The sequence below is a fragment of the Mustela nigripes genome, chromosome 13 (genome assembly GCF_022355385.1).
Source record: "Mustela nigripes isolate SB6536 chromosome 13, MUSNIG.SB6536, whole genome shotgun sequence".
In the NCBI taxonomy this organism is placed as follows: Eukaryota; Metazoa; Chordata; class Mammalia; order Carnivora; family Mustelidae; genus Mustela; species Mustela nigripes.
In genome coordinates this window covers 75,667,646-75,685,614 of record NC_081569.1, presented here as the reverse complement: position 1 = coordinate 75,685,614, position 17,969 = coordinate 75,667,646, and the positions used below count along the sequence as shown (strand labels likewise).

The following is a 17,969-nucleotide window of genomic DNA, read 5'->3' as shown; positions in this document are numbered from 1 at the left end:
TTATATTAGTTTCCAAGTGTTTTATTTAGTGATTCAGCAATTCGATTCATCACCCAGTGCTCATGATTTGATACTCTTTTGGAAGAAAAAGGCAAGGTAACTACTTACATCAGCTGTCACATGAATATACACATTCATTTATTGAGATTGAAAGAATGAGCCTTAAATATTATCTATTTATAAATATTCAGTGTCATAATTTTAAGCATTTTACCTAGTATTATATTAATAAGTCAATGCTTATCTGTTGGAGAATTCTATTCTTTTATTTAATCTAAATATTTTGTTGTAATTATGTAAAATAATAATCTGTGACAGTACATGTACATCATAACTGTGAACATGAGTTTTCCCTCATGGATATCATGCATGAAAAACTGTGTTTAATAGAGTTCATATATAAAACTTGTATTTATTTATTTTAATATTGACAAAATTCAGATAATGTGAGAGATCTATATGTTGTTGCCTGTGTTTAAACTGATGACATAAACTGTTAGCTATATGATTTTGGTATAATTTGTTTAGGTATTTAGTGTTTTACTGATCCTGATTCCATGAATTTTTTTACTCTAAAGCTATTTTGCTTAGAATTTTAAAAATAAATGAATTATATTAATATTAAGTAGAGTATCTTTTAAACATTTTAATTCTGTATTGAATATTATATTAATAAATTATTAGAATATTTTGGCTTAAAGTAATGCAATAATATCATATTTTACTATTTTAATAATGGCATTAGCTCTTCTGAAATATTTACTAGTGGCAAATGCTATCTGTTGTGTCTATATTAAGTATAACTTAAGTGTAATTTATATATTATTATGAACAGCCTGATAGTTTCAGATTTGAACTTATCAAGCAGAAAGATTGATGAATTTGTAGTTTCTTTTAATAATAGTGTCATTTGGGGCACCTGGGTGGCTCAGTGGATTAAAGCCTCTGCCTTCAGCTCAGGTCATGATCCCAGGGTCTTGGGATTGAGCCCCGCATCGGACTCTCTGCTCAGCAGGGATCTTGCTTTCTCCTCTCTCTCTGCCTGTTTCTCTGCCTACTTGTGATCTCTGTCTGTCAAATAAATAAATAAAATCTTTAAAAAGAAAGAAATAATAGTGTCATTTCCAGTTCCCCAATTATTGTTTGAGAATACTTTTCATTTGTTTCAGTACAAGTATCAGTATTTTTACCCTGACTTCTTATTAACAAGTAATATTTGTAGAAGTGGAATGAAAATTTTAAAATATCTGTGTACTTTTCTTCCATTGTTGGTGTTTTAGTTCACAAGCAGCATTTTGTGTTCATTCATTGTTCAGAGGCACTGACATTTTCTTCTGGATTTATTGCCATTTATACTGCCTGTTTCCATGACAACCGGTTTTCTCATGCATGCTTCCAGATGATTTTTTAAAAATCAGATTCCTTATTTTAATATGTTAATAATTTTTTAAAGTTTTGCTAAATGGTTATCTGTGTTCCTGCTTTGTTTCAAAAAATTAAATTTAGTGCCAATGGTAGCATTTGAGACCTTTTTATACTATCTTATTTCTAGAAAATTACTCACTCTGTGTTATTTTCTAACAAATTCCTTAAATGAAATCTTTAAATTGAACATCTTTCATTAGGCTTCACCAGAAGTAATTTGAGTCTATTATCTTTTAAAACATGAAAGTAAAATGTCCTTCCTATTAAATGCTAAATCACTCTTGTAAGAGCATAAAAGATCAGTTTCTGTTAATTGTTAAAATAGGAAAGGCAAAGTGCAATAGAACATTATGTACAGTTCCCAGTGTCCTTTTTTGGTTTTACAGATGGAAAGTTCAGACAAATCTGTAATGTTTAGCCTTTGTATATACTTTTCTGGATATTGAAAGCAGTAGACCTTATTGACTGGTGGACATTACATTAATGTAATGTAGACATTTTTAAAGTAGTTTTATGTACTTGAAAATTAGTTGTAGGTAAAATCATCCAGGAAGGATAAAGTATAAATCGTTTTGTAATAATTTATAATGTAATGTCATTACATAATGTAATGTAATTTTATAATGTAAAATTTCAATTACCATCCTATACTTTGTAAATTGGAAGTAAATAGTGTTTTTGATACCTCTTTAAATAAAATCTGCTAGTGAGAACTACACACACATATTATTCTGCTTTGTAAATCATGACATATCTAGAGAAAGTAAAACCACAATTTTAAGAACTTTGTTATTGGATAAATACATTTATTATTACATCATATTGTGTGCATACTATAGCTCTTTATAATCTTGAAAGCTTTTAATACAGACATTTAAAGAGTATGATGAAGTGTGATTGTAATATCAATTTATATAATATTTTATAATTTAAAACACTGGAAATTTAATAATTTGATTTTTTAATACATGTGATTTATTTCCACTTTCAAAAATGTCATTATCTATGTAGTTTATCCCCTGCATAAACATTCATAATGCTTATATGTGAAGGTATACTAATTGCCTATATTTATTTTGCTAGTCTGATAGCAGTTATGGTGAATGAGATACGGTGGCAGGCAAAATTTGCATTGCTTCATTCAAATTTTCCATAACTTCTGAGCACAAATTAGTCATTTGCAGTTGGAATAATCAGTTAATTGTTGCACACAAAATATTAGCATTATTTAAATTTAAGGAAATATTGCAGAGTGAGAAATGTAGAACTTGTACTAATGCGTAGGCATCATCTCATAAATTTTGTGCAAAATATCATTTGATTTTAAGTCTCCTTTTTTGCTTTTTATTCTAGTTTTTAATTTATTTTTAAAAGTTAAGCATGTTTTACTTTGTAGCTTTACATTTTTCTTACTGTTTTGATATCTTAGTTAAAAGTGTCACTTATCTTTTCACAACCTTCTAAAACAAAGGCTTTTAACCTGGTCTGTAAAAAATTGCATCTTTAATTTTATTGACCTCCATCTGAAATTAAGGATTTTTGGCAATTATAAATTTAGGCCACAAGCCATCATATTATTGGTGATATCTGTGATATCAGTGCTGATAGAAAACCTGATACTTTAACATCATATTACAACCATTGAAGGTAACTAGAAGTGAATGTAATTCTCAGTTAATATTTATTTAAAAAAAACAAACAAACAAGCTGTGAGCTGAATTTAGCCTGCAGATTAGAGTCTACTGACCTCTACATTAGACTGTTTTTCCTCAAAATCACTTTCTCCCCCAATATTCCAGTTTTTGCTTTTTGCTCCTTTATAGTTCGAAGTACTTCTATGAAAAAGTATGAAGAGCATTTCCCAAGTAATGCAAATAACAGAACTGACTTTGCTTATTAATTCATAAACTTGACCTTAAGTCTTAACTAAGTATATTGTGGAATTCTGGAATAAGTAGTTTCCCAATGATATGAAGTAAAGTATATATTCAGATTTAAAGCTCATTGTATTCTTTTTTTTTTTTTTTTTTTTTTTTTTTTTGAGAGAGATTGAATCTTAAGGAGGCTCCCTGACACCGGGCTTGATCTCAACTACCCCAAGATCATGACCTGAACTGAAATCAAGAGTTGGATGCTTAACCCATTGAGCCACACAGGCACCCCCAGTGTATTCTTTTTTAAATGACTTTATGTTATATAGGCAATAATATAGACTGTGGAACAGAAGTTGGAACAGAATGAAATTCTCCATGAAATGGTGTTCTTTAGTCAAGCACGTTTGAAAATGCTAGAACCGTATTTCCCCCAAGAATTCATGATGTGCAATATTGAGTTAAATGTGCAGAAAGCCAATAAACAATTCTGTTTAATGATGTTTACACCTGTCCTATATTTACTACATTGCTAAACTGTGAAAGCTTCTGCAGTCAAAATCTCAATCTTTATCTTCTTCCTTTCATCCTTTCTCTCTCCCACACACACTTAAAAAAACCTATTGGTATAATTTGGGACACTCTTCTTTAAAAAAATTAATACTCTATCTATAAACTCAGTATGAATTAATTAAAAAATAAAATATACTTGAAAATGTAATAAGAATAGATGTATTTTGTTTTAGTTACTGATTTTTATGTGGCTAAGAAAATATACAAATAGATACGTATTCTCTCTGACTTCATGAAATAATGTAAAATACCTTTTTTTGAGTATTAAGGATATTAGTTTGCCATACTTTCTGTACATCTGGGCAACTTAGCTATGCATGTTGCTCAGAATTGTCAATATTAGTAAATAATTGGTTAGGGGCACCTGGGTGGCTCAGTCGGTTAAGCATCTGTCCTGGGCTCAGGTTATGATCCCGGGGTCCTGCTCCTTGAGGAGCCTGCTTCTCCATCTCCCTCTGCCTGCCCTTCCCCCTGCTGGTGCTCTTTTTCTGTCCCTCAAATAAATAAATAAAATCTTAAAAAAGAAAAGAAAGAAAACATTCTGTTAGATAAAAATAGATCCTAGTGAGAAATTCTTTACTCCTTGATTTATTTAACAGTATTAGTTGGACATTTTCAATGTGCCAGATACCATGCTAGATGCTAGTTTCTTGAGACCTTTTTCTTAATGAGGACATTATCAAGATAGTTAAAAGTCCATGTACAATGTAGTATGATGTTTTCTTATAGACTTTCTATTCTGAAAATATTATTTCCTTATATAATCTTGTTTATTGAATCACTGAACCAATGATAATCTGTGTGGTTTGGGTATTTATAATTATACATCAATGTGAAATGCTGTTTGAAAATTACATTTATTTAAAAAATACACTTATCATGGTGAACATTGAGTAATGTATGGATTGTTGAGTCATTATGCTGTGTGCCTGAAACTAATATAACACTATATGTCAACTATATTTCAATACTAAGTAGTAAAAAAAAAAAACTTTAACTGTAATTTTGTCAAAATGATTTGCAGTCTTATTAATGAAAATATGAAGTAAATCTGTAACTGACATGTAGTCTTATATTTTATGTTTAATTCAGCATCAAGAAATGAAAGACTTTTAGTGAAATGTATATGAAACCTTTGTGTCCACATATTCATTTTGCCATTAGTTTGTTCATGTTCAGATACGGCAGATAAAGCATGCTGACTCTTGATTTAGACATTTTCACTTTATCTTTAATTCATTTTTTTCTTTTAAATACTACTCACTCTCTCCTCCAGTATTTTTTTTTCTTTCTGCCAAGTATGTGGGAGTTTTTTAAAAGAAAATATGTGTCTTTGGCCTCTATAATTTTTAACTTTCCTTTTATTATTAGTTCACTTTACTCTTTATTTTTTTATTTGCATACATAGATACTTTTATATTATTAACTGAATTCTTTCAGAAGTTTCCTTGTATCCAGGAAGTAAATATTCACAATGATATGAAAAGATTTGTGGTTACAAAGGCTCTAATTGCTGGTTTTATCTAAGAATATAACAATCCTATCCTACTTGTGTTCCATGAGTACCAAGATTCAACAACAGATGTTTTTGTAACCTACATACAATTTGTAAATACTTAGGAAAATTATATACTAATTACTTAAGAATGTTACACTTTATGTTCAATAAAAGAGCAAAATATTATTTTTAGAAAGAAGGTAAGAATGCTATATTCATCTTTGTAAGAGACACCAAATAATAACCTTATTTCTTGCCAGTCAGTACCCTATTAGTTATTAATTAACATATTATCAAATTAATATGAACACATAGCTATTTGGTCTTGTTTTATGTAGAATTCTCTTCCTTTCACTAGCTTCATTTCTTTATCAAAGGAATGAATTTTCATCATGGATGTTTTATGTGGTACTGTTAGAGCAGTACATTTATAATGGTATACACTTATGTGTTGATTTTGTTTCTGGGTCTTCTGGTGTAGAGGTTAGCATGATGCCCCTGTGGTTGTAGTATAATGGAGAAACAGCAGAAAACATATTCTTTTGGGGGGGGGGTAATTTATTTATTTGACAGATAGAGAGCACAAGTAGGCAGAGAGGCAGGCAGAGAGAGAAAAGGAGGCAGGCTCCCCGCTGAGCAGAGAGCCTGAAGCGGGGGCTATATCCCAGGACCCTGGGATCACCACCTGAGTGGAAGGTAGAGGTAACCCACTGAGCCACCCAGGTGCTCCAAGAAAACATATTTTTGTTGAATATGTTCCTTGGTTATTTAGAATATTAGTTTGACCTGACAAAGCAATGAATGTAGGTGATCCAAATGAGGTGATCCAACGCTGTTTAAAAATGTATGTTTCCAAAGGATAGAATTCATGAAATTCAATAAAAATAATGAAATATGATGGTTAAGCAAAGATTTCGTAGCATCTGTTATTTTAGTTTCAAAATTTATTTTGGACAACTTCATGAAAAACACTTTTTAAAAATTTGAATCAAGTCAAGATGTCTCTCTTTACCCAGAATCTATAAAAAGTAACAGCCTAATGGTGAACAAAAGGCCACATAGCTGGAAAAACTTCAGTTAGCCATTCGGATCTGTTAACCAATCTGACAAGATTTGCAGAAATCATCAGACATGCTTTAAGCCTAATTTTGCCATTAATCTGTTTTTTCAAGTTGATAAAATATATATATTCCACTGAGGTATTCTTTTGCAGTCATCCCAGTTAAGTAGGTGTTCCCCTTATTTGAGTGTTAAATAGCTTTCTTAAAGTTTGGAAATTGCACTAAACTCTTGTTTATTATAATATTAAAATAGATGTAACCTATGCTAAATCAATATTTAAGGCATTTCACATTTCTAATGGTATTCACTTTAACACATAGCAACCAGGATACCTTCAGTTAAGACATCGGGAACTGCTAATTGGAACATGCATCACAACACTAACTTGGAACTCTAAGGCATCTCAAATCACTGATACACACAAATAATCTCTTGCAACATGTCAAGTAATTTTTTTTTCATATAGAAGTTTGTTTTTAGGGGTTTTTATTTAAATTTTGTTAACACGCAGTTAAACAATATTGGTTTCTGGAGTAGAATTCAGTGATTCGTCACTTACAACACCGAGTGCTCATCACAACAAATGCCCTCCTTAACGCCCATCACCCATCTAGCCCATCCTCCACCCACCTTCCTCCCTCACCCCTCAGTTTGTTCTCTATCATTAAGAGTCTCCTATGGTTTGTTTCCCTCGCTCCCTTTTTTCTTTTCCTCCTTTCTTAAATTCCACATATGAGTGAGATCATATGGTATTTGTCTTTCTCTAACTGACCTATTTCACTTAGCATAAAACACTGTAGCTCCATTCACATCCTTGCAGATGGCAAGATTTCATTCTTCTTGATGACTGAATAATTCTCTATTGTGTGTATATGTCACATCTTTATTTATTCATCAGTTAATGGACATGTTTGTTGTCTCTGTTGTTGTTTCTCCCTCATTTGGCTGTTGATAATGCTACTATAAACATTGAGGTGTCTATACCGCCTCTGTAGTTTTGTATCCTTGGGATAAATATCTAGTAGTGCAATTGCTGGATCATAAGGTAGTTCTACTTTTAACTTTTTGAGGAACCTCCAAATTATTCTCCAGAGTGGTTGCACTGCTTTGCATTCCCTCCAACAGTGCAAGAGGGTTCCCCTTTCTCCACATCCTTGCCAAGACCTGTTGTTTCTTGTGTTGTTAATCTTTTTTTTTTTTTTTTTTTTTTTTTTTTTTTTAAGAGAGGGAAAGGTGTGGAATGGGACAGAGGGAGAGGCAGGCTCCATGAACAGTGCTGAGTCCAACATGGGTCTCCATCTCACAACCCAGAGATTGTGACCTCAGCAGAAATCAAGAGTGGACGCTTAACCAACTTAGCCACCCAGGTGACCCTCTTGTGTTGTTATTTTAGCTATTCTGACAGGTGAGAAATGATATCTCATCATGGTTTTGATTTGTATTTCCCTGACGATGAGTGATGTTCAAGTAGCCTTTTTATATGAACAATCTTTGGATTAGGACAAAAATGAAATTCAGGAAATTTCAGATAACTATTGGCTGATTAACATATTCCAGATTTTTATTTTATTTAGTATCTAATATCTATCTAATACCAAATATGATTATGTTGACAGTCCTTAAAGGACAGTTGCTTCTCTTTCTATCTGCAGAGACCATTCAGTTCAAGGTCAGCAACGCGTCAGGATTTTTTTTATCAGTGACAACTAGAAGACTCATGAGAGATGAAAGGAACTATGGTTTAAATCCAGCATTGTAGCAAGCCTTACTTAAATATGAAAAGTTCTTGGATTTCTTAAAGGAAATTTCTTCCCCAAGTCTATTTTGCTGATTTGAATTTACTTCCTTTTATGAACTCCACATCCAAATTATTCTTTTAAGGCCTACTGAAGTCGTTTTAAGCTCTCAAATATTACCTCGTCTAATTCAAAAATACCATAAATTCCTAACCTGTAAAAATGATTAGCTAATGAAAGACTAGAGTTTATTCAGGTATTAGTAACACAGCTTTGGCCTGAGAGTGAGATTTCTAAGAATGAGATTTGTTTTCTGAGAAATGATAAATAACTTGGTGTTTTTTACTTTTATTTTTTTAAAAGATTTTATTTATTTATTTGACAGACAGAAATCACAAGTAGGCAGAGAGGCAGGCAGAAAGAGAGGAGGAAGCAGGCTTCTGGCTGAGCAGAGAGCCCAATGCAGGGCTCGATCCCAGGACCCAGGACCCTCGGATCATGACCTGAGCCGAGCAGAGGCTTTAACTCACTGAGCCACGCAGGCGCCCCAACCTCTGTTTTTTATAAGGCTGTGATTACTATAATGTAAATGTTATTTTATCTCTAACTTTTTTTAATCTGATAGCATTATTTATTTATTTTATTAATATTGATTGCTCCAGCTAGTATGTTTTAGATGGCCATCTATTTTTATGTACAACTGATTTAAAATTTTTTAAAATTTCACCAAATGTCTAATTTTTTTTTAAGATTTTATTTATTTATTTGACAGAGTTCTCACGTAGACAGATAGGCAGGCAGAGAGAGAGGGGGAAGCAGGCTCCCCGCCAAGGAGAGAGCCCAATGTGGGGCTCAATCCCAGGACCCTGAGATCACGACCCGAGCTGGAGGTTTAACCCACTGAGCCACCCAGGCGGCCCCACCAGATGTCTAATTTTTAAGATCTTAAAGTATTTTAATACAAATGAAACAAGGAAAAAGATTTTTCAAAGATTGTTTAAACTTCAGTCCTGTTTTTCTAAATGAATTATAAACTATAAAATCAAAATATTTCTAACAATATGTTTTAATTATTTACAATGGTGTCATTTTATTAATATGTAGTATGAGTCTCAAAAACACTTGAATATTATGGGAAAATTTTAAGAAGCAGTTGAGTAAAATCAGAAAAAATTAAACCAAATCATACTGTTGAGAGATTACCTTTTTTTTTTTTTTAAGATTTTATTTATTTATTTGACAGACAGAGACCACAGGTAGGCAGAGAGGCAGGCAGAGAGTGAGAGGGAAGCAGGATCCCCGCTGAGCAGAGAGCCCCAATGCGGGGCTCCATCCCAGGATCCTGATATCATTACCTGAGCTGAAGGCAGAGGCTTTAACCCACTAAGCCACCCAGTGCCCAGGGAGATTACTTTTAAAATTTGGTATCCAGTATATTATTTCATACTTTTACTTATGCAAAATATAGTGTATTTTTATATATTTTTCATAAAAGGAGATTGTGCTTGGTAGAAGTGAATTAAAGCTATGTTTAGTTTACTCTTCAGCTCATTCATAAATTTCATATCAACACAGTTCAGCTGTTGTTTTTTTTTTTTTTTTTAAAGGTCAATCAAAGCTTTATTTTGCACCAAGCATCGAGAATCAAACCAATCATCAAACAGACCGGTGGGGGCAGCCCCGCTGTTGTTATTTTTCTCAAATATGTAGTGATCCCTACGTTCTATTCTTTACATATGAGGTTGCCTGTTAGTCTCTCGGAGTAGGAGTTACTACAGACCTTCCTTCGTAGTCATCTCTTTTACTTGAGTATGTCTAGTCAAGCACTCCCTGCATCTCCAGCCAAAGTTTCTGTAGTCACTGCTACCATGTAGCCTCCGAAGCCCATTTTTCTACTTCTTGGGACAAGCAGAGAAAGGGAGAATGCAAGGGATTAATTCCCTCCTATGCATATTTCAAAGAATTATGCTATCTCTTGCTCTACTAACCTTCCCGTACTTCTATTTGCTACCTAAGAGTTTGAATATCTTCTGTTTTCTGTGAGTCTAGGGCTGTGTTTTACTTTTTCTACTCCACTCATCATCGTTTGCTCATTCAGCAGTTATTTGTTGCATATTGACTGTGTATAAAAAAAGCAAAGCACTGAAGAGACAATAGTGGCAAGTCGTACAAGACTATTGTCCTTAAGGGAAAAGAAAGAATTGAACAAATAATGAAAAGCATCGGTAATATTTTACAAAAACATAATGTAGTACTAGAGTGAAAAGGGGTATATACATAACGATGAAGAGGACCTGCTTGGTAAGAATGGCTATCTTCTTTACTAAGGAATTTTTCAGAAACTCTGGACCAATAAGATAACTTTCTATGATTTTGAAAACAGGAAAAACAGAATGTTGAAGTATCTCTCCTTAAACTACATCTACCTTTGTTTAATATGCAAAGATCACTGAAAAAATTTGGAAATAAGTTTTTTGTTAACTTGGGTTACCTTTTGTGTATATAAATAATGTGTATAAAAACTAAGCAGTACCACCGCCACAAAAACAGATACCTATTGGGGCGCCTGGGTGGCTCAGTGGGTTAAAGCCTCTACCTTTTGCTCAGGTCGTGATCCCAGGGTCCTGGGATCGAGCCCCACGTCGGGCTCTCTGCTCAGCAGGGAGCCTGCTTCCCTTCCTCCCTCTCTGCCTGCCTCTGCCTACTTGTGGTCTCTGTCTGTCAAATAAAATAAATAAAATCTTTTAAAAATAAATAAATAAATAAGTAAGTAAGTAAATACCTATTAAATGGAAATAAAATATTTTGAATATTTTTGTAATGTCCACATGTAAGCAGCATGGTACAGTTTTAGGCTGCTATGGACCATGAGATAGTTAGTTGACATTGACCTGACATTAGAAAAGCCAACTGACATTCTACAAGTGAGTTATGCATAGTATGTAAGTTATGAGTTGTTTATAGTAATGATTAACTTACACTTTTATCTAGATATTAAATGGCTAGTATGCCTTCCAAAAAGTTCTGGTATAAAAAATTTCATGTTATGCAATCCCTTAATTCCATTAAAAGATTACGCTCACTAAACATTGAACAACTCTTTAAACATATTATTAAAGAGGTACCAAACATGCCCAGGGCACTCCATGTTTTGGTTTGTTCCTGCTAATTATGTTGTCTGATTTTTTTTTTCCTCATTTAATTCATCTTGAACCTCTTTCCATACAAGTAAATAAAATGTCTTGATTATAAATATAATTATGGTTTATCATGATTAATCACAATTTACTTAACCAAATTCCTGTTGTTGAACTGTAATATTTTTGCCATTAGAAAAATGTTGTTATGAACAAATCTGTATTTGCATCTGTGTATTTTTTCGGTTGTTTCATGTAAATTTAAAAATTTGTAAATGAGATTATTAGGTCATAATATTCTTGATACTTGTTCCTAACCTGCCTTCCAGAGTGTACCAATCTGTAATTCCAGCAGGATTATTTATACTAGAGTACCCATTCCTATATATTCGTACCAAACTTTTATAATTATTTCGCCAATTAGAACTATATAGTAGGATGTGATTGCTTTGCTTTTTTGAATACAGTGAACTAAATATTTTTTTCATTTGATAAGCAAATCAGACTTTCCTCACTTCCTTCCTTTGGTTTCTCTTTCTCTGGCATGATTATGATATAAGGAAATATTTGCATATGACTGAGTGTGCGTTATGTATGTGTGTGTTTCAAGAGAGTAAATGAAATGGTCATTCATGTACCTACTTCATTTTTCTGGTCGATATATATCCTTTCCTTAAGGATTTTCAAAATACTTCATATATTAAGGAATATTATATTATATATATATATGTATATATATATAAGGAATATTATATCAATCTAATATTATCACATGTTGCTGATTCCCCCAGTTTGATCTTAGCCTTCTAATTTTGTTTCATATCTACAGAAGTAATAAATTATATGTTAAACTCTTTTGGAGAGAATGTATGGAAACAGGGATTTTTATACATTGTTGATGAGAGACTAAGGGAGACTAAGCAGACATGGAAAGAAATATGATTTATAATCCTTGATTGATGTTCAATTAAGGGGAGTAACAACTAGGAAAAACATTGTTTAATGTAACACTTTATTTATATAGAAATAAATGATGTATCTCTGATTCTAAAATGTCATTGTAAGAATAATAGCACAAAACTTGAAGGTAGTAGTATCATTGTATGTATCATATTTCAAGTAAGTGAAATGATGAGTTTTTTTAGAATTTACTAGGAAACTATAGTTGTTACAACCATTTAATTAATAAAATATAATTATTTATATTTGAACTTTGCTGCACAGTAAATTTTAAAGTTTCTGCAATATAGCTACCTAACTGTACATAATATTTTTTTTTATTTTCTAGAAACATTACCTTCAAAATCAATTATGCTTATAACTTATAATAAAATTTACACTTGGGTAAATGATATTCTAAATTACTGTCTTTTGAAATTATGGTCTTAGCAAGTTAAAAAAATGAATATCATGTAATGCTGACTGTTTTGCACTGAAATACAATTGAAGTGGTATAAAATAAATTTAAAATTTTTTTTTTTTTTTTGCTCTACTATGGCTTTAATAGTAGGGATGATTACTTGCAAATGAACAGCTGCATCTTTAGCACCACAAGCTTAAATTAAGGTCCCAAAGTCCCATAGGTTTTACATTCCATGACATGTTAGCAAGAAACTTACAAATATAGAAAGGCTCATGTTCTAAGATAGAACACAATTCATATAATATCCATGATTAGCAAAGCATATAAAATTCAGATCAACAGTAAGCTGTATGAGAGAAATAGGAAATGATGAAAGAGAAAAAAAGGAAGAAGAAACTTTGGTTTCTGTTAAAGTTGAATAACAGTAAAAACAAACTGTTTTCATCGCAGTAACAGTGTAGAAGAAATTGATTTAGTTTATATTATTACTCTGAGCAACTGATTATTCTAAATTTCTCATTTTGTTCTAATCTGAAATATCTTCACATGGCTCTTGTAATACTTAATGATATAAACTCCTAGACTATATGAATTTTTCCCTTATTTTCATTTTTATAAATGAGAAAAGAATGACTGAATGTTTTCAATTCATCATAAGCAAACACTTCAAGTTAAGGTTTAGTTATTTTAATAGCTGAAAACTTTTATAACAGCAAAGTATTTTGTTCTGCTCAAATAATGACTAACCTTTAAAATCTGTTGTATCAAGTATAGTGTCAGTTTTGCTTGAAGTTTACTGAAAATGAGAATGAAGAACTCCCAATCCAAAAAAAAGGATTGTACTTGATTGTTTACCAATACCTGTGTGTTTTTCTTAATAAGGTAATAATTAAAAAATGAACTTCCTAGTTGGATTAACAAGAAACTACAGTAATCTGACCACTCTTTCCCTATACTTAAAAATTATGTCAAAATTCAAAACAAAACTATTGATTATTTCAGGTAGGCATACTTCTAGTAAATTTTTCATTAAAATAACCTTAACAGTTGGCATTCATCAGCCCTTCATATTGGGTTGTACACAATATATGTATTCGCAATATGGGATTTGTATACCTGTTCATATGCTTTAAAGCAACATATAGCTCCTCTTTCATAGCACTTGTACAACTAGATGTCATTATATGGCCTCTATTTGCTCTAGCCCTAGATACACTAGCAAAATAAGACAATTATCTTAGCAATATCTAGACAATTGTAATGGAAATTATTTCCAATCTTTTTTTTTTTTAAGATTTTATTTATTTATCAGAGAGAGAGAGAGGGGGAGAGAGCGAGCACAGGCAGACAGAATGGCAGGCAGAGGCAGAGGGAGAAGCAGGCTCCCTGCTGAGCAAGGAGCCCGATGTGGGACTCGATCCCAGGACGCTGGGATCATGACCTGAGCCGAAAGCAGCTGCTTAACCAACTGAGCCACCCAGGCGTCCCGGAAATTATTTCCAATCTTAAATTGATATTATATCTTCCTTTTTTAACGTCTTGTCTTTATGTTTTTACAAATAAGAGTGAATGGCTTTTTTTAAATTATGAGCCCTTCAAATATGAATTTGATTTGTGGCATTTTAGTGTTGGAGAGCATGTTCTGCAAAATATTGCTTGCTTGGGTAGGATGTTAACAGGTGTTACATGCAAAAAGCTGTTATGGATAAATACATTTATAAAAAGTTATGTGGGGTTCTTTATTGTAGGACTTCATATTTTAATATGCTAACATGTATTATGAATCATTCAGAGAGGAGGTTATTTTACGCAGTTTTTCCCCTCAAAGTATTGGACCAGAAACTCCTGTTTTTCATAGAGCATATTGTAGGGCAAGTGTTATGTAAAATTTACTTAGAGAAGTGCTAGACTAGCATTTGGGGGTTTTAATGCTTTAAAAAATCTTGTATCTTCCTCTTCAACTTATCTTTAAAAAAGGTGATTGTATAACACAATTATGTTTTTTTTTTTCTTTTAAGAAATACTTCTCACGATTCCTGAATTTTCTTGAGGTGGCAACTTCAAAACTTTTACCAATGCAGTCATAGTATTCAACTCGTAATATCTGTTTTTCTTATAAATATTTTCTGTGATCACAGAAATATCTTTCTGGGATAGGTTCTTCCTTTCTTTCCATCTTCATCTCTTTTTGTATTTCACTTGAACTTTTTTCCCAACTCCGTAGAGCTACTTACATGGGACATTATGGTTCTGACAAACCTTTGGTTCTCAAACTTCTTTACCTTAACACATGTAGTTCTCTCTTTTGGAATAGCCCTTTCTTACTTCATATCTGCTGGTGAACTCTTCCTTCATATGACTTAAAACTCAGGTTGAGAACTACTCAGTAAAGCTTTACTGAGTTAATTGATACCTGCCATCTATTTATACCTCCATTTAGTCACTTATTAAAGCAGGAGTATTTATTAAGTATTTGACACACATGCATGTATGCAGGATGCTGTGGGCAAGCTTGGAATGGATAAGCTGTGTATACCTCTTCTGCTAACATGGTATCTGAGGAACATAGGAGTACATAAAGTCATGTGTATCTTCTCCAGAATAAGTGTATTCAAAGTCCTTGTAAATTTTTTTACAGCTACACACTATTGTACCCATGAAGTTTCTATATCACTTTGTTATTTTTCTTTTTTGAGTTACAGGTAAAGAATAGTAGCCTAGCTTTAAAGTTTCCTATCAGTAGGGCCTTTCTCCCTTGTGTTATTAGAAATTGGACACAGAAGAAAAATTAATCTGTGGTGTCTTACACATTCACATTGTTTTATGTATAGTTCGAGGTTGTTGGTCTCTAATTTTAAATATGCTGGAACAATTTGTAAGAAGACTGTATGTTTATTCCTTTTAAATCAGTTCACAGAAAATTTCTTAGTATTCCCAGGTTTAACCTCTCAGGGCTCTTTTGTAGATCTTATTCAGAAATAAGATTTTTATAAAGTATTCAGAAATATTTACTCCTAATGTCAAATTTGTGTTGTGTTCATTTGTGTTTCTGTGATATTTCAGCTTGGTGTAATACACTATATTTGCTTAGAACATATGCAGACACCTATAATTTTGATTCAACAAAAGAAAAAGACCAGGGATAGTTTTACTCTAATAAAATTATTTTACTATTAAGGTTAATACATGGACATTTATTTTCAGAATATTTGGATTGATTATAGATGCTTATATAATAATCATTTCATTGGGTCTGTTAGAGACTCATTGAATAAATAAATGTTTTTATGGCCCTTAAATTTAAAGTCAGATGTTCTCAGATTTTTACATAGAAATGGTCATGATCAATACATTAAAACTTTAATTTAGCTTTCAAAAAATGTAGCAGAATTTGATCAAATAGTTTAATTGAAAAAAAAAAAAAGACATTTTTTTTCCTAGTAGTGGGTAGGTAGTTTTGGTATTCTAGTAGGTGCCAAACTTAAAATGTCCTACTTTGATATACAACAGTATTATACGCCTTATTTTGTGGTCAGGATTTGGTATTTTATCACTATAATTATCAAGTTTAATTGGAATGTTTCAGCTATACTCTTTATTTGGCTAATGCTGAGAATTGGTTTACTAGGATCTTTTTCCTTGGGAAAGCCCTTTATAAAATTACTCTGTGGAAATGAGTGTCCCTTGGAAGTAATAATCATAAGACATTGAGCTGAGTTCCTATCCATTGATGTTTCTAAATGAATGGGAAAGAAGAACATATCTTTTGAAATAAAAGTGTATGGTGGATGTATTTGTTTATAGATTTTAGTAGGAAATCATGTATGATAATGACCCTTAGTAAATAGAAAATAGTCTAATAATGGTCCTTTATTATACTTGGTTCTGTTGGTAGTTCATTTGTTTAATATTTCTCTGTATGTATTTCCCCTCTTTTGATATTTATAATAGAGTTTAATGTAATCAATATGGATCAGTAAAATCTTACAGTAATATGGTTTATCAAAGGCCCCAATTTTAATCCATTAAATAAATAATTCTTTATTAATAGTCTGCTAAGTTTTGGGCTGGGGATATAGCTGAGAACAAAACAGCCAGGATTTCTGTCCTCTTTGACCTTTTGTTCTAATTGGGAGAGGCAACAATGAAGTAAACAAATAATAACAAAAGAAGAATTTCAGAAAGTGATAAGAATCATGGAGAAAGTAAAGAACTTAAAGTGAATGAGAGTGAGCTATTTCCTGGATGTTAAGTGAGAACTCTTTTTTGATGTGGTGTCACTGAACCATGGTCTTAATGTGAGAAAGGGGCCCGCCGTAAGAAAAGACAGAGGAAAAATGCTCTTAAGGTAGAAGTCAGTAGGAAAAAAAGGCCTAAGTGAGAATAAGCCTTGGCATGTTCCAGTGACTAAAAAAGACCCAGCTCCCTGGAGTGAAGAAAAAGAGAGGGAAAGTAATATGAGATGAGGAGTGAAAACTAAACGGAGGCCAAATCATGATTGGTTTTGAAAGCCAAAGTAAAATTTGGATTTAGCTCCAAGATGAGAATACATTGATTTTAAACTGGTAAATTATATATGATTTGCATATTTAAGAAATTACTTTGAGCAAGGAGTGAAACAGCCTGTCCTGTTTAGAGACAGTGATGGCTTGGACTAGGGAGGTGTCAATAGAGAGTGAATTCATAATATATTTTTATGGTATTTACAACCATGGAACTAAAATAGTTAATGTGGCAAGAGTATAGCAACCAGAAAGCCAAAGGAAGAAAGTGTTTGCATAAGGCAGAAATGGTTAACTGAGGCTACTGTATGGAGAGGAAAATAAAATATCTTAATATTATACCATTTACTGTTTGTCTTCATTGCTATAATTTAACAACATCCCTATCATTCTGCCTTGTTGACTGAAAACTTTAGCATCTGATTTACTATCTACCTTCATACCTGTACTCCTGTTCAGTCTTTGTTTCCAAAAACTTTGAGAGAAAATGTAATGGCAAAGACAGCAAAGGAGTGGCAAAGTGGAGCAAGGGAAAGATCTAAATAGTTTGTGGCCCTGACTAACCCGGGATTTGCTCCAGTTGAGAGTGTTCCATGGGACCTAAAGAATTAAAGGAACAGACATATTTAATCAAGGGGTGAAACTAAAAGGAACATTCATAGAGGTTTGGGATATGGAGCACGTGTTGAAACTGAAGTAACAGAAGGCACATTGAAGAGGTTTAGGGGACAGAGAAAGGTAGGGAATTGGGTCAGATTTAGAGGAGACTATTAGTGTAGACTATTAGCAGATACTTCTGCTG

The 17,969-nt window shown here is 32.4% G+C and overlaps 1 protein-coding gene across 3 annotated transcripts in view; it reads left to right on the top strand.

Moving 5' to 3' along the window:
* The window catches only part of NOVA1 (NOVA alternative splicing regulator 1), a 144,793-nt gene that overhangs the window by 76,386 nt on the left and 50,438 nt on the right, over positions 1–17,969 (top strand). The window lies entirely within an intron of this gene.